This window comes from Anguilla anguilla, chromosome 7 (genome assembly GCF_013347855.1).
Source record: "Anguilla anguilla isolate fAngAng1 chromosome 7, fAngAng1.pri, whole genome shotgun sequence".
NCBI classification, from domain to species: domain Eukaryota; kingdom Metazoa; phylum Chordata; class Actinopteri; order Anguilliformes; family Anguillidae; genus Anguilla; species Anguilla anguilla.
In genome coordinates this window covers 19,463,320-19,475,664 of record NC_049207.1, presented here as the reverse complement: position 1 = coordinate 19,475,664, position 12,345 = coordinate 19,463,320, and positions in this window count along the sequence as shown.

Sequence of the window (12,345 nt, the reverse complement as noted above, 5' to 3'; positions counted from 1 at the left end):
TGTCTTATGCAATACTTTGTTTAATGATTTTGTCTAATCTGTAAACTAAGTTGAGTATATGCAGAAAATGTGACATTAAAATATGTACTTACAGTAAAAAATTAAGAAGACAATAAAAGCAATATAAAACAATGGAGATTAAAATTGGACCTATTTTAGAATCAATGTAGGGACATATTTCAGCTGCTAGCCCCCCCCCCCCCCCCCCCCCCCCAAATGCCGCCTCTGACCTAAGTGGCCTCACCGGGCTGTACGGGACCAGCAACTCTCGGACATATGCCGGCGCCAGTTTGTGCAATGCTTTATATGTGATTAATATCATTTCTAAATCAATTCTGAATTTCACAGGCAACCAGTGTACAGAGGCCAGCACTGAGGTGATATGAGAACCTGAATCAGATGAACATTTTATCCTCGTTAAAAACCTAGCTGCAGAATTCTGTATGGTCTGAAGGCGAGCCAAGGTCTTTTGATTTAAACATGAAAATAAAGCATTGCGGTAATCTAGGCAGGATGAAATAAAAGCATGTATAATTCTCTCAGTATCCTCAAACAATAAAACTGATCTTACTTTGAAATATTTCTAAGATGGCAGAAACATCACTGAACCAATAAAACATTAATATATATTTAGGTGAGTGTATAAAGTAGAGATAAAAGTGTCTCGAGTTCTTCAGAGAGAGATTCTTGACTGTGATGCCCAAATGCTAAGCATTGTCAATGGCCTATCTTCTTTCATTTCAAAGTAAACAATTTTAGGGTTACCAAATTTGTTGATTACATGAAAAATGGTCATTTACAGTATGTATACAAATTCGACAACACAACTGGTCCAAAGTGTCAAAGTTTTTATTATTGCATTGAAACAGAAGGAGAGAGAACTAATAATTTGGTTTCTGCTAAAATGATGAATTTTCAGTTATTTCCCCCAGGTGCCCAGTTGTCATTCAGATTGTTGGCGACCTGAGACCTTTGTGTTACTTGTTGGTATGTTGCCAGCCATGTCTCTTTCTAGGGTGGAAAATGTTTCAGGAAGAAGTAAAATAAATAAATAAATAAATCTTATTAGGATTCAAACATTATTGTTTTTCAGATTTCACTGTATAAGCATGTGCAAAGATGAGTGTTGTTGAGTGACTTAATTTAATTTAGAATTTTTTCCAGGTAAGAGACATTGACATTTGAAAAAAAGAAGAAAAAACCGCAACATTTGAAACAAGTAGAAAAGGACACTTTAAAAGAAAGGATTACTGAATTGTTGGTCACTAAAAGAATTTGGTTATGTAACACTGTTAAAGTTTTAAAAGAAAAACAGTGCTACTTTATTTAGAAACAAAAATACTTTTGAAAAATCAAATTAAAATGTTTATTGTTTCTAAGTCCAACAAGTGTGTTGAGTCTACGTTTTCAACAAATTATTATATATATGCAATCACACATGGTAAAAGTTGTAAAAGATGCATATGTTTAATGTATGAAGCAACAAAGCAAATGCTACATTAGAGAAAATATTTTTGAGAAAACGGGAGTGAGAAGCTAAATATTTATTTGTTTTAAGTTAGATGACTTCTGCATGAATTCTTTCATAAGAAGAAGAATGCTTCAGTTGTTGTTCCTTGCAGAAGCTGAAATGTTATGTTAAGTCCTCATCAAAAATGCTAGTACTGGAGCAGGCCACGCCCCCAGAACAGTCCACAGCCTTTATCATAGCTGTTCTGCAACCAGTCAACAGGAAGCCTGCTAGACATATAACAGGAGTTTCTAATGAGACCATTCAGATCATAAGAGTCAGAGACTTTGTCAACCGCAAAACTGCAAAGCATTTTGCATTTTTATCTATTTTGAAAATGCGGAATGACATTTGCGTAAAAAAACAAACACCCACCATAATGATGGTATTGTTTCTTAAAAATAAAGAAAACCCCAGTCTTAAACTTGGTCAAAACAGAATTTGTTTAGGCAACAATGCAAGCACAAAGCATGTATATGCCAATGAATTGTCTATGGGGAGCTTTAAATGTAATCACATCCTTGTTTAAAATGGGCACTACAGTAAAATTAAAATAAATGTTTATAATTTGGAACCCTTTAAAATTAACAGAGCAATTTATTTTTCTGATGATGATATATGGTTGACAAAATTACCCGACCAAGCTTGCAAAACCATACAGTTAATCAGACATTACATAAATGTGTATACATAGTCAAAGACACCCAAAAAACTTTAGCCTAATGGCTGATTGACAGTGTCAGCAGTAAGATTACCAGACTGCTAGGCCATGGCATCAACGTTCATTCACATGTTATAATTTCTTCTTCAGAGGCAATGGCCTCCAATAAAATTGCATAATGGCTGACAACAGGGTGAACAGAAAATCAGCAAGGCCAGGGTTTCCAGTAAGGGCGAATAAGAATTAATAAAATAAAATTAGAATTGATATGAGCATGGTTCAAGCCTGCAAGGCCATTATAGTTTTGGACACCAAGATTCAGCCTAAAGCGCCATACATTCTGGTTCAGAGAACCAGTCCACATGTCTGCAGACCCTGTGCCACTGGAGGCAAAAATCCAGCTCCAGCTCACCAAACCAGGTTAAGAGGCTTTTAACTTTGTTGATATGTTAAACATTTGTGTGTAAGCCTTTGATTTAAATACTTACAGATAGATGTAAATATGTACTGTTCATTTATAAATTCAATCAGTGGATTTAGAAGCTCCTAAAGGCCTAAGCATTGGCCTTTAAAATAATTACCCTGTATGATTTCATATACATTCTACATGGCATTTTACAAATGTTTTACATTGTAGGCTTTGTGTAAATATGATTACTGCATACAGAATAAATCACACTGACCTAAAAACCTACAGTAGAGCCAGAACCTGTATTGGCTGAGAATGGATCTGGTGTGCTGATTATTAGTAACAGCAGTATCCGTAATTCTTGTATTCAAACCTAAAAAGTGTTTTACAACATTAAAACGTTCTTTTATCACAGTTAATTAGTGAGTCCTTAGCTAATATGGACCTACTGGTCATGTAGACCTGATTTTAAGGGTTTCCACGAGATGTGAAGATGCAAAAAAACACAAGCAGTGGTGCAACAGGATCAGTGAGCAGAACACTGAACTACATTCTCCAGAGCTACAGTACAACATTCAGATCTCTGTGGCCCCCCAGATTCAGACAGAGATGGAGAATAGGTGGGGCTTAGTAAACAAATTGTACATTGAAATTAACAAATTATTTTAAAAAGAGTAGAGATGATAATCTAAATTAGTGAGAAAGGCAAAGGCCCTAAGGAAATTTGCAAATAAGGAAAGAATTGCAAAAACAGCAGCATGGAAAAGAAAATGGAGAAATAACAACAGGCAAGCAATAAATACTAGAATTGTGTGCAGACTAATGAAACTATATACAAATCTGCCTTACCAAAATTAAAGCTTTTAAGACCACATAGTTGTGACACAGAAAATGCCACCGATTGCAACAACTTAAGTAGAAAAAGCAATGAAAATAAAGCCCTGGGAAAGGATGACACCATAGATCTGAAAACCGTAGATATGATGCTGTTAAGTGGAACAACAGTAATATATATTCACTACAGAATTGTCCAATTGCATTACAGAAGTCCAAATGTATTCATAAGCCGGAAATAAGCTTTAAGAAAGGAGAGCCCAAAGACATTAAGAACTACTGCCCCATTAGTCCACTATCTCATCTCTTCAAACTCTTTACAAGTATCCTGAAAAAAAGACTTGGAAAGATTCTAGATGAAAAGAAGCCATGATAGCATGCAGGATTCAGGAAAATATATGAATGAAACAAATGCAACCTGCCAATATGCTTGGGGTTCACAGACTATGCAAAAGCATTTGGCTCAGTTGAATGTTTTACTATCTATGAAGCCTTTAGTAGAATATGTTTAAATGAAACATGCATACAAACAATTAAAGTCTTATACACATATGCAACTGACAACATAAATATTGACAATTTAAGATCAAGAGGTGCCAGACAGGGAGATCCACTATCTCCAAAATGATTTACTCAGACCTTACAAACCACAGCACTGAAGAATTGAATGATTTAAGAATTGTGGATGGTGTGGCCCTGTTTTCAACAGATAAAGACAAACTACATCATCAGCTAAATTAACTAAGCAGAGAAAGTGCCAAAGGTGGCCTAAGGATCCACAACAGGAAGACAAACTATATGCCCAATTTCCAATCAACCACTGTCATATGACTAAAAGAAACGATCAAAAAGGTAGAAGACTAAAACATACTGTACATGAAAGGTACAACAAAAGAAGAGATAAATGCAAGATACAAGAGAAGAAGAGGTAGATACAAGAATAAAATTAGGCTGCTAGTCTGTCAAAATAAGGATATACCACTATTCTTGAAGAAGAGTCCTTACTCAGTGTACCTTACCAACAATTACATACAGATACCATAAATGGGCTTATTAAAAAATGATACTAAAGAAGCTAAGGATGCCTCAATGAGCTATAGAAAAAACACACTTAATTTAAAATTGAAAGACAAAATAAGATGCACAGATATTAGGAAAATTACCAAAATCCAGGATATAGGCAAAAATGGAAACTAGCTGGTCATGTTATGAAAATGAACGTGAACTGATGGACAAGGAAAACTACAGGATGGCGACCAAGAGAAGGAGAAAGATCAAAAGGAAGACTGAAGCAGCAATGGAGTGATGATCTAAAACATAAAGAGAGCATAACATGGCCATGGAAAGCAAAAGAGAGAAACAAATGGAGAAATTTGGTGGACAGCTTGTCCTGCAGTGGGCAGACACAGCTTAGAGGATGAAAGGTTTGAAAACATGCAGGAATTATGGCTTTATACTGTTTCCATGAACTGGTACACTCACCAGATCCATTCTCAGCCAATACAGGTTCTATCTCTACCATTGGTGTTTACATCACCGCAACATAAAGAAGTTAATCGTTACACATATCCTGCAGTTTAAAAGATTTTTAGCTACTGTAATGAATATAAATACATGTATGTATCTTTAAAGATTGGCAGGCTGAATCTTTTTCAGATGCTTAGGCCTTTAGCAGTTTGAAAATACGCTGGGTGTGCCTGTATATTTGCACTGTACATGCAGTTAAATGTAATCAAATTGGAACAGGGACACAAAATGTATGTTATTTTGGCTCTACTCCAGTGTATTGGTTTTGAAATAAAACAATGTGTAGAAGGTTAAAGTGCAGACTGCTAGCTTTACTTGAATAGTATTTGTATCCATATTGAGTGATCCGTTCAGGAATTAAATCCCTGTTTATATGTAGTGCCCCTCATTTTGGGCAAGAAAAAGTAATTGGACAATTGGCTACCCAGCTGTTTCTTGGCCAGCAGTGTGTTGTTGCATCATTAATGTGTGTACAAGAAAGCTAACAAAAGGTCTAGACAAGATTCTAGATGTGGAATTTGCATTTGAGTCTGTTGTCTCTCAAAAAGGGGATCAAATAAGTGTCAGTGTCAGGAAAGCATGCCATCATGTGGATGAAAAATTGATCGAAGAGAAACACTGGGTGTGTCAAAATACACTGTTTGATGCATTGTTAGGAAGCAAGAAAGCACTGGTAAGAGCAGCAAAAACAAACAACCTGATAGACCACTGAAGACTGGCGTAAGGAATGACTAAAGTTCACTTTCAATTGTGAAGAAAAACCCCTTTTCAATTATCAAACTGATCACTTTCCAAGATATAGGCATAGATGCCAAAGAAAGACTACAAGCGAAGACTACACCAGCATAACCTCAGACGGTTCACCGCACGGTGTAAACTACTGGTAAGCCGCAAGAGTACATTGTACACGGTAAGCCGATAAAAAGTACATTTAATAAACTTTAGAATTCTGGATCAAAGTATTGTGGACAGATGTGATGGGTACTAGCCTGTACAAAAGTGATGGAAAGAGGACAGTGTGGAGAAAGGAACTGCTCATGATCCAAAGAGCCCCCCTCCCCCTGCCTGAAACATAGTAAATGTAGTCTAAAAACTTTGCCATGAATGGCTGCCACTGGAACTAGCTCTTCATTAATGGCATCAACAGCAGGATGAATTTCAAAGTGTACAGAAACATCGTATCTTCTCAGATTCAGCCAAACATAGGAATGGAATGTCCTTGATGGGCCAAGTGAGTCACCCACCCTGAATTCAATCGAACATGCGTTTCACTTGCTGAAGACAAGACTTAAGGCAAAATTCCCCAGAAACAAAGAGAAACTGAATATGGCTGCAGTACAGGCCTGACACTTTGGCACCAAGCAGTAAGTGTGACTGTTTCAGATTATGTTATTTTATCCAATTACTTTTGCTCCCCCAAAATGGGGTGACTGTGTATTTAAAGGGCTGCAATTCCTACACAGATCACCAGATATGGATGTAAATATTTACATAATTAAAGCTGTCTACACTTGAACCGCATATTCAGTGTTTTATTTCAAATCCAATGTGCTGGAGTACAGAGCCAATAATTTGTATTTCCGCATTTAACTCTATCAGTAAATTTAAGTCACATAAAGTCACAGGCTTACACATAAATGTGAAACATATTGACAAAGTTAAAAGCCTCTTATGCTGGTTTGGTAAGTCAGGGCAGGATGTTACCTCCAGTGGCATAAGATTTGCTGACAGGTGGACTTGTGCTTGGACCCTTGATGTATGCTCATTAGGGTGAATCTGGGTGTCCTCAGTGACAGCGTTTCAAAAGAAACCTACAACTGTGAAATAAAAGTGAGACCCTTAAAAACCCACAGCATACATATACACATACATTTATACATATGTTTGGGGGTGGGGGCCAGGAACAAAACCATCATGGCCTTTCAGTGGCCTTGACCAGTGCTCAGATCAATTTTTATTAATTTTCAATCTCATGCCATAAGATGAAAACCCTAGCCTTACTGACTTCCTGTTCAAGCTTTTATCTTCAGAGGCCCAAGAACATTTTTTGGGCCTCTGAAGAAGAAACAATGGTTTGTGTAACAAGGTTTACTTCATGGCCTATGCCTCCAGTACTCCTCCTGTGATGCTGTCGCAGGCTATTTGGCAATAACTTATAGGGCATTTCTGTCTATTCAGAAGAAACAATGGTGTGTGAAAGCAGGTTTCTGTAATGTCTCGTTAACAATATGGCCTTCCAAGCTTGAACTATGGTGGACCAATTCTCAGGAATTATTTGTAAATCTTATCAACAGGAGAAAAACCTGTGAAAAGGGGTGACATAGCTCAGGAGGTAAGACCGATTGTCTGGCAGTCGGAGGATTGCCAGTTCAAACCCCGCCCTGGGCGTGTTGAAGTGTCCTTGAGCAAGACACCTAACCCCTAACCCCTAACTGCTCTGGCGAATGAGAGGCATCAATTGTAAAGCGCTTTGGATAAAAGCGCTATATAAATGCAGTCCATTTACCAAAAGGGATGTGGGTTGTTCTAGGGGTGTGGCCTGCTTCTGTGCTAGCATTTTTAATGAGAACTTAGCATAACTGATCATCTTCTGTAGGGAGTAATAGCTGTAGCCCTTTTTTTCCATGCAAAATTCATCCAAGTTATATAACGATTGTGCATATCACTCACTCTTTCTTTCTCAATAATTATTTTTGTCTCTTTGGGGTGCATCATCGCTTTTAACTAATGTTGGTCAAGCTTGCTTCATGCATTTAAACACATGAATCTTTTATACCTTTTGTTGAAAATTTTTGTCCTTTGCTATTTGTTTCATTTTTTTTTTTTTTGCTCACTTTCTGAACACATTTATTCTCTAAATTTGTGTTTGCATTACACTCAAACCTTACACATAACCATAATCTTTTCGAAACAAGTTGTTCAATGATTCTTTTTCATTTCTGCTGTAATATAGCAAGGTCCTGTGCTACTTGTTTGAAAGGTTTTCTCAAAAATAATTTTTCTGCAATATATATTTGTATATCTCAAAATTTCTAAATAATTTAGAATATCACAAGTGACTCAAAACTAATCCTTCTATATGCTTATACAGTAACATTTAAAAAGGACCAATAGAGCTTAAGCTAACTTGTTTTTTAAAATCCTTAAAACATTTATACATTTTTAACCTCCTTTTCCCCTCAGTCTGTTTAAAATGATTATAGTTAGACAACAGTTTCTAAATTCAATGTCCATTGGGGTTATAAGAACTTACCATATGCAACATTTACCACCACAGAAAGAGACATGGCTGGAAACACACCCCTGAAAAAGGTCTAAGATCACCAACCGCCTTAACGGAATACTGGTCCCTGGCACCGGGCCAGCTGGGGGTAATCAGAAACATCCATCATTTTTTCAGAAGCCAAATTATTTATCTCTCTTCTAGATAATGTTTTACTACCATTTCTATAGGATACTTAGAACATTAATATTAATAATTATTACATTAATTAGTAATCATATTTTTTATCATAAAAATATTTTTGTGTTCCTCTACGGGCTCTGGAGGCTGGCTGTCTCTCATGTCGCTGCCTTGAGTCCTGATCCACATCCTTTCAATTGAAGGAAAAGATGAATTCATATTAGTTTTTGATCAAAGAAATGAATTAAGGATAAAAAATTAAACATTTTACAAATGCTCGTTGTTAGACCGGGCCAATAATTGGCTAATTCAAACATGAACAAAACTATTAAAATAAGTATGTTGATGCTAATTATCTCAGCACCAGCAATTAAGATGCACCAGCAATTATGAGTAATGAAATGAATGCATCACAGTGCTATGCGTAGATACTGAGATAAAGTCAGAAAACTCACCGATCTTCTTGAAGTGAACTGACAGTGACTCTGAGCAGCGTCATCTAGAAGTGACAGATAAAACAAATGACCAGGGAAAAGACAATGTAAGAAATGTAAATCAAATATTAAATAAATCTTGAAATTATCAAATCAAAGTATAAGGAACAGATCTGAGTCTGGTGTCAGACCGCACTTGCCTGATCAACAACAGTTGCTTGCTTACAATAATACCAGGACTATCCTGCAAACTGAAACCTTCCCTGGGTGACATTTTGGACAATTTTGTGCTATTGTGGATATCCCAGAACATGGGGTGACACACATCGGAACCCAGCATCTTAGCAGGATGAGCTACTCAGTCGGGCCAAGAACTCACCTTTCCCATAAGAGGGTGCCTGAGATGTCTGAGACAGCTTTTCATTCGGCTCATCCAGCCTGAGAACCAATAAAAGCACAGGCATTCATATGACCTCAAGTCTACCCTACACGAACCTTTAGCCATTTAGCTCAGCAAAAAATATAAACCAAGTTTGAGTTTAGAGTTGAGGACCATCCTGTCAATGGCGATAACCAGCTTCTCACTAATTTAATAATTCATCCATTGTCAGTTTTCGTCTCAGCATTTGTCACAAACTTGTTTCTAAAGAATTCTGTGGTGACTAAACCCACCTCCTCTGCAGGTTGCCCGTCTTTTGCCTTTCCCTGGTCAGCTTTTGGGCACTGTCACGGTAAGCCATCTGGAGGCAAAGGGAGAGGAATTACCATTCAGCTGTGGTCAGATACATTAAATTGCAAACCTGCTCTTAAAAATGTGATTGTGTTAGTCTTACCAGATTATCCTTTGCTCTGCCTTGATAGATTTGTATCTGCAATAAAAACAAAAGAGTTCCAACACTGAACTTACCTGGATGAATTTGAATAATTTTTCAGGATCTGACTGATTGAATGTAAGTTTGAACAAAAACCATGAAGATGAATACGGAATATAAACTTAAGCACTTGCATAATGTAGTGGTTATGGCTGGATGAGAGATTTGCAGTGTATCTCCTGTTAATTAGCTCTCACAATGAAACACCGGGGAAAATACATTTGCTGTAATTAGTAATAAAGTCTACAGACTGTATGTTAGATATGTACAGTACACTAAGCTCATGAAAATCACTAAAAAGAAAGCTGCTTGAAATGGTTACAACCTAAATAAACTGCTACTGAGGACACTAGAATATGAAATAACACTATTCTATCATTATTATTAGTTCTGGAAAATTGGCTCACTTCATTCTTCAGATAACGCTGGCGCTCTTTGGTGACCGTCTTAATCTCCTCTCTATACTCTGCAAATTTCAAATTTGTTTGGGCTGTTCTGGCCTCCTCTTCAACCAGTTTCCTGTAACATAAGAATCCTTGGGATTCAGTACAACTTGTACTGCACAACTCATTATTTTAGCCCATAATTCATGTTTCCTTCAAATACTGTATCATGTACATGCTTTGATGAGACAAGATTTCTTCCGCCATGGCATTATATTTGCATAAGGTCTCCGACCAGTTGTTGCTGTCTGCAACTACTGTAATAACTGGAGGTAGAAATTTGGCACAGATGCTCAGATGAATCTCAGAAGAAATAAATTCTAAGATTTCTTTAAACTGTCACCGCAGCTAAAATTGCTAACTCACCAAAATCATGGGAAGGGCACGTTTGAATGTGCAACAAGCTGACGCTCATCAAAACTGACTTACGTTCTCTAATGGAGAGTGATTTTTATTCCTACTTCCTCATGACATTTTTGCTTGAAACTCACTGCTGGAAAGTGGTCTCCTTCTCCTGCATCTGGATGGACATCATGTCAAGCTTGTTCCGGAGCGTGTTCATCTCATCTTGGTGTGCTTTATGCTCCTGCTCGATGCCCGACTTCAGCCCCATCATCTCCTCAGCCAAATTTGTAGTCATTACTTCGAAAGCCTTGCAAGACTCCTTTTTTTAATGTGAAATTGTTTAAACAGAGATTGATGCATGGTGAGCATTTTATTTATTTTTTCAGACATGACAGATGATAACAGTGCAGCATCATTGACAATGTTGGCACAGCTTCTTACCTTCAGCTCTTCTTTTTCTAATTGGGTTGTGTAAACCAATTTATCTCTGTTCACCAAATGTTCTAGGAGTTCCTTGATCTAAATTGGACAGTAAAGGGGAACACAATGATTACAGTTCGTCCAAAATCTGTTTTATTACAAGAAATCCAAAACATTAGGCAAGAGTGACAGAAGTACTACAGTAGCATTAGCCGGACTTAGTCACCTCAGACTTGTGTGAATCTCCTATCTTTTCCCGCTCCATGCTCATTTCCTTTATGTCCAGCTCCAAAGCCTTAATCTTGGAGCTTAATTTATTTTCTGTTTCTTGGTGAAGGGTCTGCTCCTGGTCCAGTTTCCTGAGAGACAGAGACCACAAGAGGCAGAGACCATGGAGCATTAAGACCTTGACTGCAAGGCTCATTATTTTCTGATCACAACTGCTGTACTTTTTAAATGTCTTGATTTTGTCCCAAAACTAAAGATATCCTCCTCGTAGTTTTGGGAAAAAATATGAATTTTTATTAGAAAGACGGAGTTTCTGGAATGCTGCTTGCTTTAATCTAGAGGAGTTAAGACTGTATTTATCAGATACATTTTCCAGGACATTGGGCATCAGTTGTTTTAATCAATATCTTTACAAATAAAATTATAAGAACACCATTAGCATGGACTTGATTTTTATGCTAATCACTTTAAAGCCCTGTTTTCACATGACAGTTTGCTCAGTATTTACTGCTGTAAAGTGGTCTCTTTCTCTTGGGCCAGGCTGGTGATCATCTCCAGTTTGTTCTTGAGGGCGCTAATCTCATCTTGATGAGTTTTACGGTCCTGGTCTAGACTTGTCTTTAGCCGAATCATCTCCTTAGTTGAGGTTGTGGTCTGTACTTGGAAGGCCTTGCAAGATTCCTGTTTTAAATATGAAAATGCAAATGTAGGAATTTCTTCATGGCAAACACTTGACTTTCAGTCAGGACTCACATGAACATCATGTAATCAAAGCATTATTGACAATGCTGGCGCTTGGGCCAAAGGCCCATTTCAGCTTCTTACCCTCAGCTTTTCACTTTCCAATTTGGCGGCGTTAAGCAGTCTTTCCATGTCTGAGGACTGTTCTTCGAGTTCCTTGATCTAAATTGGACAAGCAAAGGAAACTAAATGATTACAATTTTTCCCAAAACCTACACAGTATGCATAAAAAGAGATGTGATTTATGTAACAGGGGAAGTACAAATTGAATTAGCCGGACTTATTCACCTGGATCTTGTGTGAATTTTCTGTCTTTTCTCGCTCCATGTTGATTTGAATCATGTCCTGTTGGAAGGCCTTAAGCTTGGAGTTCAAGTTAGTCTCTGTGTCCTGGTGAAAGATCTTCTCCTGAGCCAGTTTCCTGAGAGACAGAGACCACTGGAGACTGAGACCATGGGGTGTTAAGACCTTGACTGCACAACTCATTGTTTTCTGATCACAACTGCTGTACTTCTCAA